The sequence below is a fragment of the Macaca mulatta genome, chromosome 6, assembly GCF_049350105.2.
Source record: "Macaca mulatta isolate MMU2019108-1 chromosome 6, T2T-MMU8v2.0, whole genome shotgun sequence".
NCBI classification, from domain to species: Eukaryota; Metazoa; Chordata; class Mammalia; order Primates; family Cercopithecidae; genus Macaca; species Macaca mulatta.
This window is the reverse complement of record NC_133411.1, coordinates 136,234,037-136,250,516: the sequence shown is the minus strand read 5'-3', so window position 1 is coordinate 136,250,516 and position 16,480 is coordinate 136,234,037. Positions and strand designations below refer to the sequence as shown.

At 41.5% G+C, this 16,480-nt stretch overlaps 1 protein-coding gene and 1 pseudogene across 1 annotated transcript in view; both read right to left on the bottom strand.

Moving 5' to 3' along the window:
* Positions 1-16,480, bottom strand: part of MEGF10 (multiple EGF like domains 10) — a 182,452-nt gene that overhangs the window by 161,545 nt on the left and 4,427 nt on the right. The window lies entirely within an intron of this gene.
* LOC707090 (small ribosomal subunit protein uS5 pseudogene) lies at positions 9,204-10,066 on the bottom strand (annotated as a pseudogene).

Here is a 16,480-nt window from a genome sequence, read left to right as displayed (position 1 = left end):
CTGAGGACAAAAGGAGGGTGCTTTAGGAAGTAGATCTCAGCCTTCTTAGACAAAGGGCAGTCCAGTTTGGTGTCACAGACTCCTTGCAAGTCATAATTGCTAAAGAACCCACTCATATGCCCCAGACGTTCTGAAACCTGCCCTTTCTCTCCTTAGCCCCTATAGTACAAATGATTGAGGCTATTTTCACACTAAGCCTTTCCCTCACTCCCTCTTTTCTTTTTATCCATAAATGAGCCTTTGGGATCTCCCTGAGAAGAAGAGAAGAGAATGATAGAGCATGGTGAAAGTGGAATCAACCAATTCCCAAGTAATATAAAGACCACTCTCCAAACAAGTAAAAAAGAGACATCTCAGGGCAAAATCCCTTCAAAGATAAATTTCTACAAGTAATGGTTTTTGTGGTATTACAGAGAAAGGAGCTATCCTTAGAAATATATATATCTAAAAGCAATTTGGCAATGATTGTTGCATATGATACTAAAAGCACAAGCAATAAAAGAAAAACAGATAAACTGGACTTCATCGAAATTTAAAAATTTTTGCAACAAAGGACACCATCAACAGAGTGAAAACACAACCCACAGAATGAGAGAAAATATTTGTAATACACGATGAAGGATCAATATCAACAATATAAAAGGAACTCCAACAACACAACAATAACAAAACAGACAGGCTAATTAAAATATGGGCAAAGAACTTGCATAGACATTTTTAAAAACAAGATATACCAATGGGCAATATGCACATTTAAAAAAGGTCAATATCACTAATCATTAGGGAAATGCAAATGAAACCATATGAGATAACTTCACACTGATCAGGATTGCTATTATCAACCCCTTCTCCAAAAAAAAAAAAAAAAAAAGGAAGAAAAAGAAAGAACAAGTGTTGGCAAGGATGTGGAAAAATTGGAACTTCTGTGCACTGCTAGTGGAAATGCAAAATGGAGCAGCCACTGTAGAAAAACAGTATGGTGATTCCTCAAAAATCATAGAATTACCATATGTTGCAGCAATTCCCCTTCTGGGTATATATACCCAAAAAAGAATTGAGAGCAGAGAATTGAATAGATATTTGTACACCAATGTTCATAGCAGCACTATTCACAATACTCAAAAGGTGAAAATGACACAAATGTCCATTAATGAATGAATGGATAAACAAAATGTGGTATATACTACAATGGAATATTATTTAGCCTCAAAAAGCAATGACCCTGGCACACGCTACAACTTGGATGAACCTTGAGGACATTATTCTAAGTAAAATCAGCCAGTTACAAAAGAACAAATACTGTCCAATTCCATTTATATGAAGTACGTAGAATAGTCAAATTCGTAAAGACAGAGAGTAGAACGGTTGTTGCCAGGGGCTCTAGTAAGAGGAAAATGGGGAGTTGCTATTTAATGGGTACAGAGTTTCAATTTGGGATCATGAAAAAGTTCTGGAGATGGACGGTGGTAATGGTTTCACAACAGTGTGAACGTACTTAAAATGCCACAGAACCATACATTAAAAATGCTGAATTTTATGGTATGTTATGTGCATTTTACCACAATATTTCACAAAGTCTAAAAGTAAGCTAGTATTAAGGAGTAAGTAACAGATGTCTGCCCAAAAGGGTGAGAACCCTTGTTTACTTCTTTTCACTACTCATCTGCATGATTAAGACAGATATTCATGAATTCTTTCACGGATCACAAGGACCACACATGGACTGGTAATAGAGTTGCTAGGACTTGAAAGTGGAAGGAGGAAAAACATAATAACAACAGTGTGATCCTGTGTCAGCCTGGTCTCATCACCCCCTTCTCCTCGGGCCGGTGTCCCAGAATTTTACCTCTCGGTTCTGCAGAGCTCTAAAACAGATGGCAAGCCCTCCAGAACCCACACACAGAAACCAACATCGAGCAATTTAACTTTCTCTTAACTTTAAGTACACGGAAACCAAAAGGGCGTCAAGCATTTTGAAGCCACTGTGCAATGTCAGAACTCCAGCTCTCGACGACAGCCTGCCTGAATTCAAACTTTGATTTGCTTGTTGAACTTGGAATATCTTAGGGATCTGGACCTGTTTGTGTTCCTTACTTTCTCAGAAAAGTTCTAAGGAATTTGAGGTTTTAAAGGAGCTTGTCTTTCTCAATTTCAATTCTTATTTCCCCAATTTGGATTTTCTGGGTCATAACAAAGTCACTTTGCTTTTGGGTTTTATTTTTCTCCTCTCTCGTAATTGCTAATGAAGTTAAGATTACAAAAAACAATGCTTTTTGAGTACAGAATGCAGATCTCAAGCCCTCCTGGCAGGTACTCCCACAGACCAGTTGTTATTTATAATACCTATCGGGAGAAAAGAGCTTAAAAGATCAAGTCATGCTGCACTTTCCAACAAAGCAGGCCACAGCTGTACAACGGACTGTGAGCAACTGCTCCATGAGGAGACAGCGAGGCTTCTGTTTTCCTACAGGGTCTGCTCAGGTCATCGCATGTGGCATGGATTAGAGTCCCGGGGCTCTACTACCCCATGGAGAAGGACCGGGGTTTACACACCACACTCCTGAACCGAAGCTCTGTGCCATCAGAGTCTCTTGGCAAACAGAAAACAGACTTTACAAAATTTTTTAAAGCCAACAATTTCCTTTTTTTTCAATTTGTAAGTTCAAAATAAGACAGCAACATTAATTTTTATACATGTTCACAAAGATCTATCGTGGTGGGGTGGAAGAAAATATCTCCATCATGGATAGAAGAAGGTTTGGATTTGGTCTGAAGTTAGTGAAATTTTGAGACTATGCTGAAGATGTATTTGAAGAGACATATCTGCAGAGTTCTTGAGGCTGTGCCCTCACCATGAGCCAAGGTAGAGGAAGAGCACCCAGGGAAACAGCTGCCCCACAGATATTAGATATTAGTACTCATCCTCCAAATAAACACTTTCAGTCACACAGTCTTATAACTTCCATTTGGTGTGCAGCTCCGTGACCAGGTGAAACGGCTAGCCCAGGCAAAGCTGGGGCTCTGCTGTAGCTTCTGCCAGTGATGAACCCTTGCCCACTCCATTCCCATTACTCAGCTGCCACCCCAACACCCCAGAGATGCCCCTAGAGGCTCCCTAGTCAAGTTCACAGGGTTGGGAAGGGCCTTTTTGATCTCTTTGTCTTGTGAAGAAAGAAACTGAGGCACATAAGAGTTTTCTCAGGTGTCTAACATCAAATGGTGTGGCAAAGCTACAACTCAAGGCAAGATCTTTAGGTCCCAGAGCCAGTATTTTTTTTTTTTACAATTCTGGGTTATCTAACAGAACTCTAGGGGAAAAGTGTTCTTCTCTCATCCTGGAAGCATTTTTTTTATTGTTGTTTCGTCCAAGGCCATGCCAAAGCAAAACAAAACAAACATTTTCATAGATGAGTGACACTAGCCTTGAAATCTGCATCACTGTCAATGCTTTTCATTTGCTCCAGGATTAGAAAACATTAAAAAAAATTACCTCAAGTTGATGCAATTCTAAAAGCAGGCAGCTAAGCTTGGCTCATGAGTAATGCTGGAATCTCAAACTCGACTGATTCCACCACCCCCCACAACCCAGCATAAAGTATCTTTAAGATAAAACTTGAACTGAGTCAATGAAGCGAAACCTCCTAAAAGCAAGTCTCTCCTTAAGTAGCTCCGCTTCGCCTGGACTTCTTTCCTCTAACCATGGGTTCCCCATTGGGCCTTCAACAAGGAATCTGAGGCCCAGCGCTAACCACCCGCGAGCATCTTCGCTTAGCTGCCAACAATGCTGGGCCACAGTGAATGGATGGGACGGCCACTGCACATGGCTCTTTCTTCTGGGGCACAGCAGTCACAGCCAAGCCGTGAGGCCCAGTCCCCTTCTCATTTCTGTAAGTGCACCATGGAAGAAGGGCAGGGTGGTTCCCAGCATACGCTAAAAGAGTTTTGCTCTACCTGGGGTTTGACTTATGCTGGATCCAAATCCTAGACAGATTGGGAAGCTGCTTGTTTTTTTTTTAAGAACTGTTCCTTAGAACTCAGTGACAAACCTTCCCTGGCTTCCACAGACCTTTCTTCACTCACTAACACTTTGTTCTGAAAATCTGCCTGTCAGGATTTGGTTGCCATCCTTCTCAGCAGTGACATATTTACCATTAAAGGAAACGGGGCACAGTCAGCCACTAACCCATGAAAACACTGTAGTCTCTCTTCTGTGCCAGTGAGTGAATCCACACACCACCGGGGCCCTAATTACATGGCCTCATTTTCGTAAATAGCACAACCTGGTCAAGAAATGAAAAACCGTCTTCCAAATTCTCCAGCTAAGCAGAAAACCCCTTAGGTTAAGCTATAAGAAACCCTCCTTGGGTGAAGAATTAATGTCTCAGTTAATGCCTGCCACACCTAAACTCTAGAAAAAGCCAGAAAGATCAAAGTCCTGTCCTTTAGGGACAGAGCTACACGTAAGCACATGCTTGAACTTCCATAAGCAGATTTAGGTGATCACTTTCCGAAGATATTTGGCTTCCATAACAATTCAATATAATTCAATATCTTCAACCAAAGATGATTGTGCAGGGAGATGACAACTGGACCTAGACAGCTTATACGATATTCATAATCATAAAAATCAGATTCTATAGCAGCCATGGACTTCAGTGAGGCACTCTAAACCATCCCCAGTGGCTGCACAAACAAAACTACAAAGCATCATTTACATACTGCCTTGGAAGGAAAGCAAAGGACTTTTTTTTCCAGCCCTAGCTTGGCAGAGCTCCACATCACAAGCTTTTTTGTTTCTGTTTTTGCTTTGTTGTTTTTTTTAATGGCGGAAGAAAAGTGCCTTTGCTTCAGGTTGGCCTTCACCAAAATAAAAGTGGACCATCTGGCTTAGCTATAGTGAGGAATTCTCCACACCTGAATCCTTGGCTGGGCTCAGGCACCGTCGTCATTCTTCTGGAAGCAGGATCTCTTCTCCTGGGTGCAAGGAACCACCTCACATGTCTACTAGCCCAGGTGAAGTGTTTCCTCACTGGCAGGCCTCTGCTGCTCAGCCTCCCCTCACACTTTCACCCCCTCCAATCTGGGTGCGTCCTATGATAACACAGCTATGAGGCCAATTGTTCAAAAACTAAAAGTCTGAAGTACAAACTGTCCAGGCTCTTTCTTTACCTCATATTCTCCGACAATGGTTCTCCCTAACTTTTGATCTATTTCACTGCTCATTAGCACCTCCTCTAGAGGAAAACTGGGTCTTGGGGGAATTTTAACCAACCAATTTTGTAACCTTTTGGCCTCACTAATATATGGTAGGAGATGAAGTCAACATTATCCATTTAAATGAGTATTAGGACTGTGGGTTAGGTTCAGTTTATCATGTTATTCTTATGTCATCACAATTCTGAATAATCTTGAAATTAGGTCCACAAATATTCTTTTAATGCCTTGGTCTGCTCAGGCTGTTAACAAAATACCATAGACAGGGTGGCTTAGCCAATAGAAATTTATTTCTTACAGTTCTGGAGGCAGGAAGTCCAAGATCAAGTTCCTAGCCAATTTGGTTTCTGGTGAGGGCTCTCTTTCTAAATAGAAGACAGCCGCCTTCTCACTGTGTCATCACATGGCAGAGAGACAGCAATCAGTCTCTTCCTCTTCTTTTAAGGGGACCAACTCCATCAAATTAGGACCTCACCCAACAACTTCATTTCACCTTAATAACCTCCTAAAAGCTCTCCTCACATAGTCACATTGAAGGTGAGGACTTCAATAAATGGATTTAGGGGGTGGGAAAGGACACAATTCAGTCCACAGCTCTATGCTTAACCATTTAGGAGTAGAAAGGAAAATAAAATTGATTCTATCTGCTCAAGGAGCTTACATTCTACAATCAATTTATGGTACAGATTGAAGGGCCCTCAAAGCTTATGCAATCTCTTTACACAAGCTCCAAGGCATCCTTCTTAATACACTCATAAGAACACACCTCCAGGCCAGTTGCAGTGGCTCACCCCTGTAATTCCAGAACTTTGGGAGGCCTAGGCGGGTGGATCACTTGAGGTCATGAGTTCAAGACCAGCTGGGCCAACATGGCAAAACCCCGTCTCTACCAAAAAATACAAAAATTAGCAGAGAGTGGTGGCAGGCGCCTGTAGTTCCAGCTACCTGGGAGACTGAGGTGGGAGAATCACTTGAACCCAGGAGGCAGAGGTTACAGTGAGCTGAGACCATGCCACTGCCCTCCAGCCTGGGCGACAGAGGGATACTTTGTCTCAAAAAATTAATAATAATAAACAAAAAAAGACATACGTCCTGATAGTTGTTCTAGTTGGTTATTTCATCCCAGCTCATGGAAAGAGGCATAGAGGTACAGAGAGCTGAGGAGGCCCATGGCCCTTATGATGTGGTAACACAAAGAAATTAAATTCAAACTCTGGCTTTCTCCAGAGGGAGACTAGATGTGCTAAGGTCTGGTCCCCTGTCAGGTTCTCTCAGGTCAGGATGCTTCAAAAGACTTCTTGATTCAGGGTCTAGAAGGAGCATTATCTAGAAGTTTCTGCCCAAACCAAGACCAGGACTGTGATCTGTTGGAAAGAATTTTGCAGCTTGCCTGAATTAGGAAGGCAGAGTTTGTATGCTAATTAATTCAACAAGTTCAATGTCCCAAATCATACAGCATATTAAAAAGAGCTCAGACCTGAGATACAATAAGCCAAGATTCTGAAATAGACTCACTCCATTAAAAACAGAAGTGACCGAGACCAATCCTTGAGTAGAAATTAAAAACTCAGATACAAAAAACAAGAAAGCCCTGCTGAGCATTTGCCACATGCCAGGTACTATCCTAAGTCCTTTTCATTTATTTTCTCAATTAAACTTCATAACAGCTCTGTGAAAGAGCTACCATAATTATCCCCTCTTAAATTATAAGGAAACTGAAGCATAGAGTAAATGGCTCATGGCCATACATTCAGTTAACAACAATCAGAAGCCAGGATTCAAAGCCAAGAAATCTGATTCTAGGACCCATGCCCCACTACATTCTAACACATCCACCCCTTAACTTTTCAACTACATTTGTCCACTGGACATAGAAGTCAATGCTTGAAATGTGTACTAGAATGCAACTCCAGGAGGACAGGAAATGTGTTTGATCTTAGATATTGCCCTGTCCCTAGCATAGAAGATTGCATGGAGTATAATGAGGGCTTAATCAATATTTACCAAATAAATAATGATGGGTTGTGTTACAATTAGTGAAATTACTGCAATAGTCTCCTTATTGTCTTCCCCATTTTATTTCATTTTCTATTCTTATCATCAATGATAAGCCTTTGCTATCTACTGCCTGGTGAATTTAAGCACTGGCAGCCAGCTTTCCACGACTTCCCTGCTTGGCTCCAACCTATACTTCCAACCTTATTACTTTTTTTTTTGAGACAGAGTCTCGCTCTGTTGTCCAGACTGGAGTGCAGTAATGCAATCTTGGCTCACTGCAACCTCTGCCTCCTGGGTTCAAGCAATTCTCTTGTCTCAGCCTCCCGAGTAGATGGGATTATAGGCACACACTACCATGCCCAGTTAATTTTTGAATTTTAGTAGAGACTAGGTTTCACCATATTGGCCAGGCTTGTCTCAAACTCTTGACTTCAAGTGATCCACCCACCTTGGCCTCCCAAAGTGCTGGGCTTACAGGCATGAACCACCACGCCCGACCCCAATCTTATCTCTTGATATTCCATTATACAAATCCTTTAGTCTGGCCATCCCTGCTTGTCCTTGCCCATACTCCTCTCCCTCCCCAGGGTTGTTCATTTCTGCCACTGGGCTACTCTCTCCTCTTCTGTGATTACATGAAGCTCACTCATCTTTCAAGGTCCCATCTCTTCCAAGAAGCCTTCTCTGGTCACCAAATCTGGTGCTCTCTCCTTCTGAGATGGATTCACTTGGAACGGATTACCTGCTTCCTCCTCCTTTCCTTTCCTCATAAACAGACTGGCAAGGTGCTGAAGGCTGCATCTTGCCATTTTTGGTATTCTCCTCAGCATGCAACAAAGGCTTGTCTCATAGCACACACATGACTAGGGGTCAACTGATCTATGCAGATACATCTCACCTAAATGCAAACATCTGCTGATTTTTTGAAATAATTTTTTTAACCTTTAAAAAATTCACATAACCAAACATTCATCATTTTAACCCTGTTGTGCAACCATCATCACTACCTAGTTCTGGAACCTGTCCATTGCCCTAAAAGAAAAAGCCATTCCCATCAAACAGTTACTCCTCCTTTCTTCCTTCCCCCAGACCCTGGAAACCACTAATCTACTTTCTGTCTCTGTGGAGTAGCCTCTTCCAGATATTTTATATAAATGAAACCATACAATATATGGTCTTTTGTCTTTTTTCACTTAGTATAATGTTGCTAAGCTTCATCCATGTTGTAGCATGTATACTTCATTTCTTTCCATGACTAAATAATATTCCATTATGTAAATATATCACATTTTGTTTATCCACTTATCAGTTGATGGACATTTGGGTTGTTTCCACCCAAAATAATAGTTTTGGCTGTTGTGAATAATGCTGCTAGGAGCATTTGTACATGAGACATTGTTTGAACACCTGTTTTCAATTCTGCTGACATCTTACCAAGGAAAAACAAATTCATTCACTAGCAGCCTCATCCTAATTCTACAGTTAAGATAAATAACTTTTTGTTTAGTAACATACTATCTTAAAAGACATTTATGCTTATAAGTAAATTTAGCTGTTTTGTATTCCAAAATATCGTAAATTCCTTATAGTTTATGCCTTCTATCAGAGACTGCATTTTCTAACATCTGCATTTAATTAATAGAATCTTATTTAAGCATCTGAATGATTCTTTCATAAGAAGCAGACCTGATTCCTAGATGTGTTAATTATTCTTCCCTATTTTAACATTATTTGGTGTTAATAACTAATATATATTGAGCATTTACTATGTGCCTACCACTATGCTAAATGCAACCATCTTTGAAGTATATGCTATTATCTTTTCACATTTGATGAAAAGAGGCTTTAGAGAGCTTGAGTAGCCTGCCCAAAGTCACCAAGATTTCAATGATAGAGAAGGGATCCCAGCGCAGGTTGTCATACCTCATACAGTAAATGACAAGGTCAGCAATAGACCCAGAACATCAGAATCTTGTCTGTGAACCCACAACTTTTTTTTTTTTCAGGCTTAATTCACTTTATTTTTCTTGTATAAAAACCCTATGTTGTAGCCACAGCTGGAGCCTGGGTCCGCCGCACAGAGACCCTGGTGTGGGTCTTGACAAGGTGGTCAGTGAATTCCTGATAGGGAGACTTGGTAAATACAGTCTCCTTCCAGAGGTCGGGGATCAGGTAGCTGTAGATCTTAGAGACGGCATCAAAGGTGGCCTTGGCGAAGTTGCCCAGGATGGCAGTGCAGCCCCGGGCTGAGGTATAGCAGTCATCGATACCAGCCATCATGAGCAGCTTCTTGGGCACAGGCGCTGAGACGATGCCAGTGCCCCTGGGTGCAGGGATGAGGTGCACCAGCACAGAGCCGCAGCGGCCTGTCACCTTGCAAGGGACGGTGTGGGGCTTGCCGATCTTGTTCCCCCAGTAGCCTCTGCGCACGGGGACAATAGAGAGTTTGGCCAGGATGATGGCCCCACGGATGGCGGTAGCCACCTCCTTGGAGCACTTAACACCCAGGCCGACGTGGCCATTGTAGTCCCCTATAGCAACAAACGCCTTGAACCTGGTGCGCTGGCCAGCACGGGTCTGCTTCTGCACTGGCATAATCTTCAAAACCTCGTCTTTGAGAGAGGCCCCCAAGAAAAAGTCAATGATCTCAGATTCCTTAATGGGCAGGGAGAAGAGGTAGATCTCCTCCAGGGACTTGATCTTCATGTCCTTGACTAAGCGGCTCAGCTTGGTGACGGGCATCCACTCCTTCTCCTCCGCCTTGCCTCCGCGAGCTCCGCGACCTCGGCCCTGGCCCCGTCCACGGCCGCGACCCCGGCACCGGATGCCACTGCCAAAACCTCCGCGGAAGGCACCGCGGTTCCCCACCCCAGGGCCACCAGGGCCTCCGGCCCCCGCCCCCCGCGCCCGCCCCCACCCCACCCCCCGCCACTGCACCAGCGTCATCCGCCATTTGGTGTTTTCTCGAAGAAGAAGCTAACCCACAACTTTAATCACATGAGTTTGTGTAAATCAACATCCAACTTGTAAGTCCAATGACCAAAATGAAGGGTACACATTGAGTACTCAGACCTCTCATAGATGTGCTGCACCCATTTCAAAGCGAAAGGCCCAAATTTTCTTTCGGAGAAAAAAAAAATGCTCCTATTTTCTCCATTTGAGTCTACCAGCTCCATATTATAAAAGCAAGCTGGAATGTTCTATCAGTACAATGACTCATGACTCACTTTGGTGTAATGTATGCAGCGCCACATTGGATGGATGGCACATGGATGGCAAGGGTCTTCTTAAGAGGAAAAGGACAACAGGTTGTTCTGGGACTGGAAGCATGGGCTTGCAGGTATTGCTCCTGTGGCTCACTGAGGAGTCAGGAAGTGTCAGTGGAAATGAGTGACGGAGATAAGCCAAAGACTTCACCCCCCCATATCAACTCATCCCAGTTACAGAAATTGGAGGGAAACAAAGCATTCTACTATTAGACTATAACAGAGATGTCATCCAAAGGTTCAGGAAAACATCCATAATCTGTAGAGTCTTCTTCTGATTTCTCCTGACAGATTAAAATGAATGGGAGGAGGGTGGAAAGTGGGAATGAAAAGATTTGCTGCTTGGCCAACTCAGAGGGGTGCATTTGTTTTAAATTCTAAAGAGTGGGGCTCTGCTAACACTATTGATCTCTTAGGCACTGGATTCGCTGCCTAGAGAAGTAAAGCAATCACCTATGATGGTACTAATGCATTGCGTTCTGACACACAGCTCTCTGGCTATAGAAGTTAGGGTGAATTGATGGGTATTTAAAGCTCTAGGCCCTCCCAGCTGCACCAGGATTCAAATTATGTGAGAGTTTCCAGCTTCCCATCATGATAGATTCTTAATTCTACATTAAACATGGGGCTTTAATTTTTGAATTTTTTATCGAAGTGTAAAATGCAGTCAGAAAGAAAAGCCATAAATCAAAATTGAACAAGTCAATAAGTTTTCACAAACTGAATATACACATACAACCAGTACTCAGATTAAATGTAATGTCAGCATCCCAGAAGCCCTCGTTGGGCAGGGCCCTTATTCTGACACAAAACTAAGTCCCATTAAGCATATTATGCCTACAAAATCATTTAGTATTATATGTACTACTTGGGACACAAACAAAAACAATAAAAGGGACCATTTAACTTTCCTATTTTTTTCAAAAAGTGCTGCACCTACACAGAACTTCAAGGATAGCACAGTATTCAGGCCTTGAAGCACTGAGGGCAAGCCACTCTATATCACACAAATGGGGAGCCAAATGAACAGGCCTAATGGCAACAAATTGAAAATTAATGAACTAATCAGGAGAGTGTTTAGCACAATCCTTTTCCCACCCACGAAGTCTCCTCTTCCCATTCTCCACTTCAAAGTCATCTATATCATTGGCAAAACCATTTAGTAAAGAAGAAACAAAATGTAAGGCGGGGGGGAATGAAAACCTAATGAAGAAAATAAAGCCACTTGCCTCTCTGAAATCCACTTGCTCCTCCTTCTTTAATGGATTTGCAATGATAATCTATAATCAAGGTACAATGACAGACTTAATTACTAGGAGCTCTAAGTGACCTCAAGCAAATCACATATTGCCCTCTCCTGGATACAAACCTCTTATCTCAGAGACAAAAGGATTCCTACTGGCCAGTGAACACCAGCTGCCTAACACTTGGCGTAAATGGGCTCTCCAGAACCCATCACATCCAGAAAAGGCTTTCCCTGTTCTGCCTCATTCGTGTCTGTATTCTGTGCCTAACTTAAAAAAAAAAAAGAAAAGAAAAGAAAAGAAAAGCCACCTACGAGTATCCACAGGAACTAGGAACTAAGTCTCCCTTTGAAAGAAACCCAGAGGCAAAGGCTGAATGAATGACATACTTTTTCATAAAGGGAGTAATCAGGCTAAAAGAACAATCCTGTGGAAAAAGTCTGCGACCTTTGCAAAGGCTGTGACCTTGAATTTGAATCTTCTTCTGACACAAAGAATGTAAGCAATTGTCGGGCTCGGGATTAGATCTTTACAGGAAGTTTGCAACCCTTTCCCTCCAGGGCTAGAATCCAATTTGAAAGTTAGGGATGAGGGAGGGTATCTAAACAGCATCTGGAGAGTCCCCCAGCCTCATAACTGTCCAAACTTACCAATAACTTTCTAATGGTGCTCATTGTATTTCATACTCAAAAAATTCTTAGCTTCAAAACAGCTATCTTGATGTGGAAGGGAATTATTAATATATCATATACACAGTGACCATTTCCAGGAACACAGAATTGTTCTCTGAAGTCATAGACCTTGGTTTAGGCAGGCTTTCAGATCAGGTACCTTTGATGAGCCTGGAGATTCAGGGAGCCCTTTTTATTTTTAAAATCAGTAATAAAATCTTGCAATCAGATAAGTTCTGCAATCAGTGTGACGCAGTAGAAAATAATTCTTCCTTGGCCAAAGATCCACTGGCTTTCTGACAGACTTGTGTTCCCCCAACGCCATGTCTGCAGCTCCAAAACCAGAGGATTTATGATGCTTCCTCGGAATTACTTTTTTCCTTCCCAAATCCTACCTCTGACACATTGCTGCAAGTAGTTTAACTGTGGAAGGCCTTGACCTCCTTTCTTTGTCTCTCTGATTTAAGTGTGTCTGTTTCCTTGGGGCTACCAAGCTCAGTTGGACGGCTGGCCGCAGCAGAATGGCACATCAGCCAACCCCTGAACAATGGGTCCCTTTCTCCGGCTGTCACATGAACAGCGTTGTGTTACAGCCATTGTCCCTTCAAGTAGAGAGGAGAGGCACGGGTTCTCACAGACCCACTATTCTCTGTGACCCCCTCTGGCCAAGTCACTAAAATTTAAAAACACACAAAAAAGGCATGCCTTTTGAATGGGGCACTATAAGTCTAACAAGGAGTATCATGCATATATGGGCCACCTGCACCAGTACACCTTGTTAAAAATATACATCCTGGGACCCCACTATGCACCTACTGAATCAAAATCTAGGGAGGAGACAGTATCTGCAGGTGATTCTCGTGCCTCTAAAGTCAGAGCACAGGGTAAACACGCCTCAAGCATTTCTAACTTCACTCATGGTCTGATTTTGCACATCTGTTTAAGGAACCAACTGAAAGCAGGGAGGATACTGGAAGGACAAATAATTTACACTGTCAAATCTTGGTGTTGGGGGAAGAAACACCTGGGAAGAAGACAGGTGAGAATGATGAGGGCTTCAGACGACAATAGGAATATGGGGGCGGGTCATCAATGAGCAAGAGAGGAGGAATGCAGGGACAGCAGGACAGCACTGAAGCCACCTGATGGAGGTGGTAGTCTTCAGAAAAAGATGGGCGGTAAGAAAGTGGCAATGGTAGATGAACTGTTAGAAAGCAAGGATGTTTCATGTTTAGTTTTAAGTGTTAAGATATGAACTCTTTCCATAGTCCCAAACCTTAAAATTCTACTACTCAAGTCACACATTTGGTGGCATTTTATGAAGTGAAGGTTATTCATGGTTGGGTGGGTGGCTTCGGATCATCTTTAAACTTTTTAAGGGAAAATATGAATTCAGATCCAGGTGACACTAGAAGAAATATGAGCCTTGTCTCCATCTCTGGCCCCAAGAATCCCATAGTGGTTGAAAGAAAGAACGGTTTTCTCATTTTACACCTTCTCATGGAATAGGAAGGAAGATTTCTAGCCAACTTTTACTTGAATCTCAATAGGTCTCCCTAATCTCATCTAGTTTCTATAAAATAACTGCAGTATAATGGGAAGGGTTCCTTTAACGCAGATAGTACTATGGGGATGGGCAGGTCCCGTAAGTGCCTATCATAAAATGATTCTCAAATGTAAGCTCACCACTACTGTGGAATGGTTTAATCACTATTGCTTGACGATGCCTTGTAAATTCCTGCCACCACATGTTTGCTGAGCCCATTCCCCCACCTAAGATGCCCCATCCATTCAAATCTCTCCGTCAAGGTCCCACACTGCCAGGAAGCCTCCAGTGAGCTCTTGTGGCAGGTCTCAAAACTGCCACTTGGCTCTTACTATGCCCAGGCTTACCTGCTTAGTTGTATTTTTTTTTAATTGTTGAAGGTACATAGTAGATGTATATATTTATGGGTTACATGAGATATTTTATATAGGCATGCAATGTGTACTTTTTTAATCTGTTTTTTACTTGAAGGCAAGAGCTTCTTGGTAATTACACATGGTATTTATCCCTACGCCCTACACTGCTAATAAATATCTGATAAACGACCAGGTACAGTGGCTCATGCCTGTAATTCCAGTACTTTGAGAGGCTGAGGCGGGCGGATCAATTGAGGTCAGGAGTTCGAGACCAGCCTGGCCAATATGGTAAAACCTCATCTCTACTAAAAATACAAAACTTAGGTATGTTGACATGCACCTGTAATCCCAGCTACTTGGGATGCTGAGGCAGGAGGATCGCTTGAACCCCAGAGGCAGAGGTTGCAGTAAGCTGAGATTACGCCATTGCACTCCAGCCTGGGCAACAAGAATGAAACTCCATTTCAAAAAAAAAAAAAAAAAAAACTGGTGGAACAAAAAGTATATCTCCAACCTATTACTTTTTCAAAGAACCAAGTCACATCTTTTTATCAATTCTTCATCCAAACTCAAGTACTTTTCTCAAGATGTCAATAGGGGTGGATCTTTAAATTTTTTTGTTTTGATTGTACAACTAGTATTCTGTGCCACTAAGCAAAAATTTCATAGTTCTATTTCACTCTGTGAGGAACAAGTTAAATTTGTGTGATTTGGTTTTCAATTTGCCATCAAAAAATTATTTCTTAAAAAAAGACAAAATTCTTCAGCAGAAGGTATTCAAAAGATCCATCTTGGGAACCACCACCTGTGGCTATGTTGAGAACCAGCCAAATCTGTACAGCTCATCTGGGTCAGACGAGACGTTAATGACAAGGTACTTAGTCATCCTCTAGGATGTTCCCAAAGATAAGATGTTTTTAACAGATGCTAATATCCTGCACATGTACCTATCAAGATGAAGTTTTCCATACTGAAATACTGTTTTCTTTGTCTTAGAAGTGGGAAGGGGTACAATTTATTGCCCTCTGAGTAGGAAATTGAGGTGGTTAAATGCTGTACATAGTTTCTTTATCTAGGAGGATAAATTACTAGAAATGAAATGAGAGGAAATTGCTAAAAATGAACAACCATAACAACAGGATGCATTATCACATTCACACTTTCCAGATTGGCTAATGCCACAGTTTGTATTATCAAATAACATCCACACAGTGACTTGCCGTTCCACAAATAAAGTTCTGTAAAGTCAAATATAACATTGGTTTGTACCTTCTTTTTTCCCTCATAGTATGAGAAATCCTTTTATTAAATGCTCTAAATTAGTCCTCTGCAATAACTATATTTAAAAAGAGTTAGAATGATCATGGTGAACAATAATCTAAAATGGTAAAGAGAGACAAAAGATAAATTAAAATTTCAGGACATTCAGATATGAAGAATGAATGAATAACTGAATAAAGAGATTAGGAGGCCAGTTAAAAGACTTCCAAAGGTTGGCAGAAAATGATACAGGCTTATACTAAGCTAGAAAAAGTTCATTTCAGAAACAAAATTTTAAAAGAAGACAAATCAACAGAACCCAGTGAATCTTACATTAATTCTTAAAACTAAACTATTGAAACCAGATACTGGGTACAGTACACACGCTTGAGAAAAGTGAGAGCATAGGCAGTCCTCAATATTGCTTCGTTTGAAGTCCATCAATGTGGATATTTGTACTACATCTATTGATGCTACTACCTCCCTGCCCTGTGTTGACACTCAGATGCCAGCCAATGAATGAACTTTTTTTGTTTTTATTTTATGGTGCAGCTGCCCATAAGCCAATAGTTCAATTTTTGCAGAATCACCATCTTTGTCATTACCCGGAGAATTATTCATACACTTATTCAAATGTTATTGCATATTTTCATTATTACAAAAAAGTGAATGGGAAATGGGAAAATTAAAAGCCTAATAGTAATTATGAGAAGTGTTTGTCTCATAAACTCAAGTAAGACAAAGGTAGAAGTTATTAGATATGCCAAAAATGGCAAATCTTTTCATCTGAATCAGACATTTATTGAACTTGAACTGGTCAACTGTTGTTGAAATAAGGAGAAAATAACCAAAATTGTGGAAAGTTTAAAGAAAGAAAAATTAGAAAAAGGAGTATACACTGAATGCTGTGTCTAAATAGCAAGGC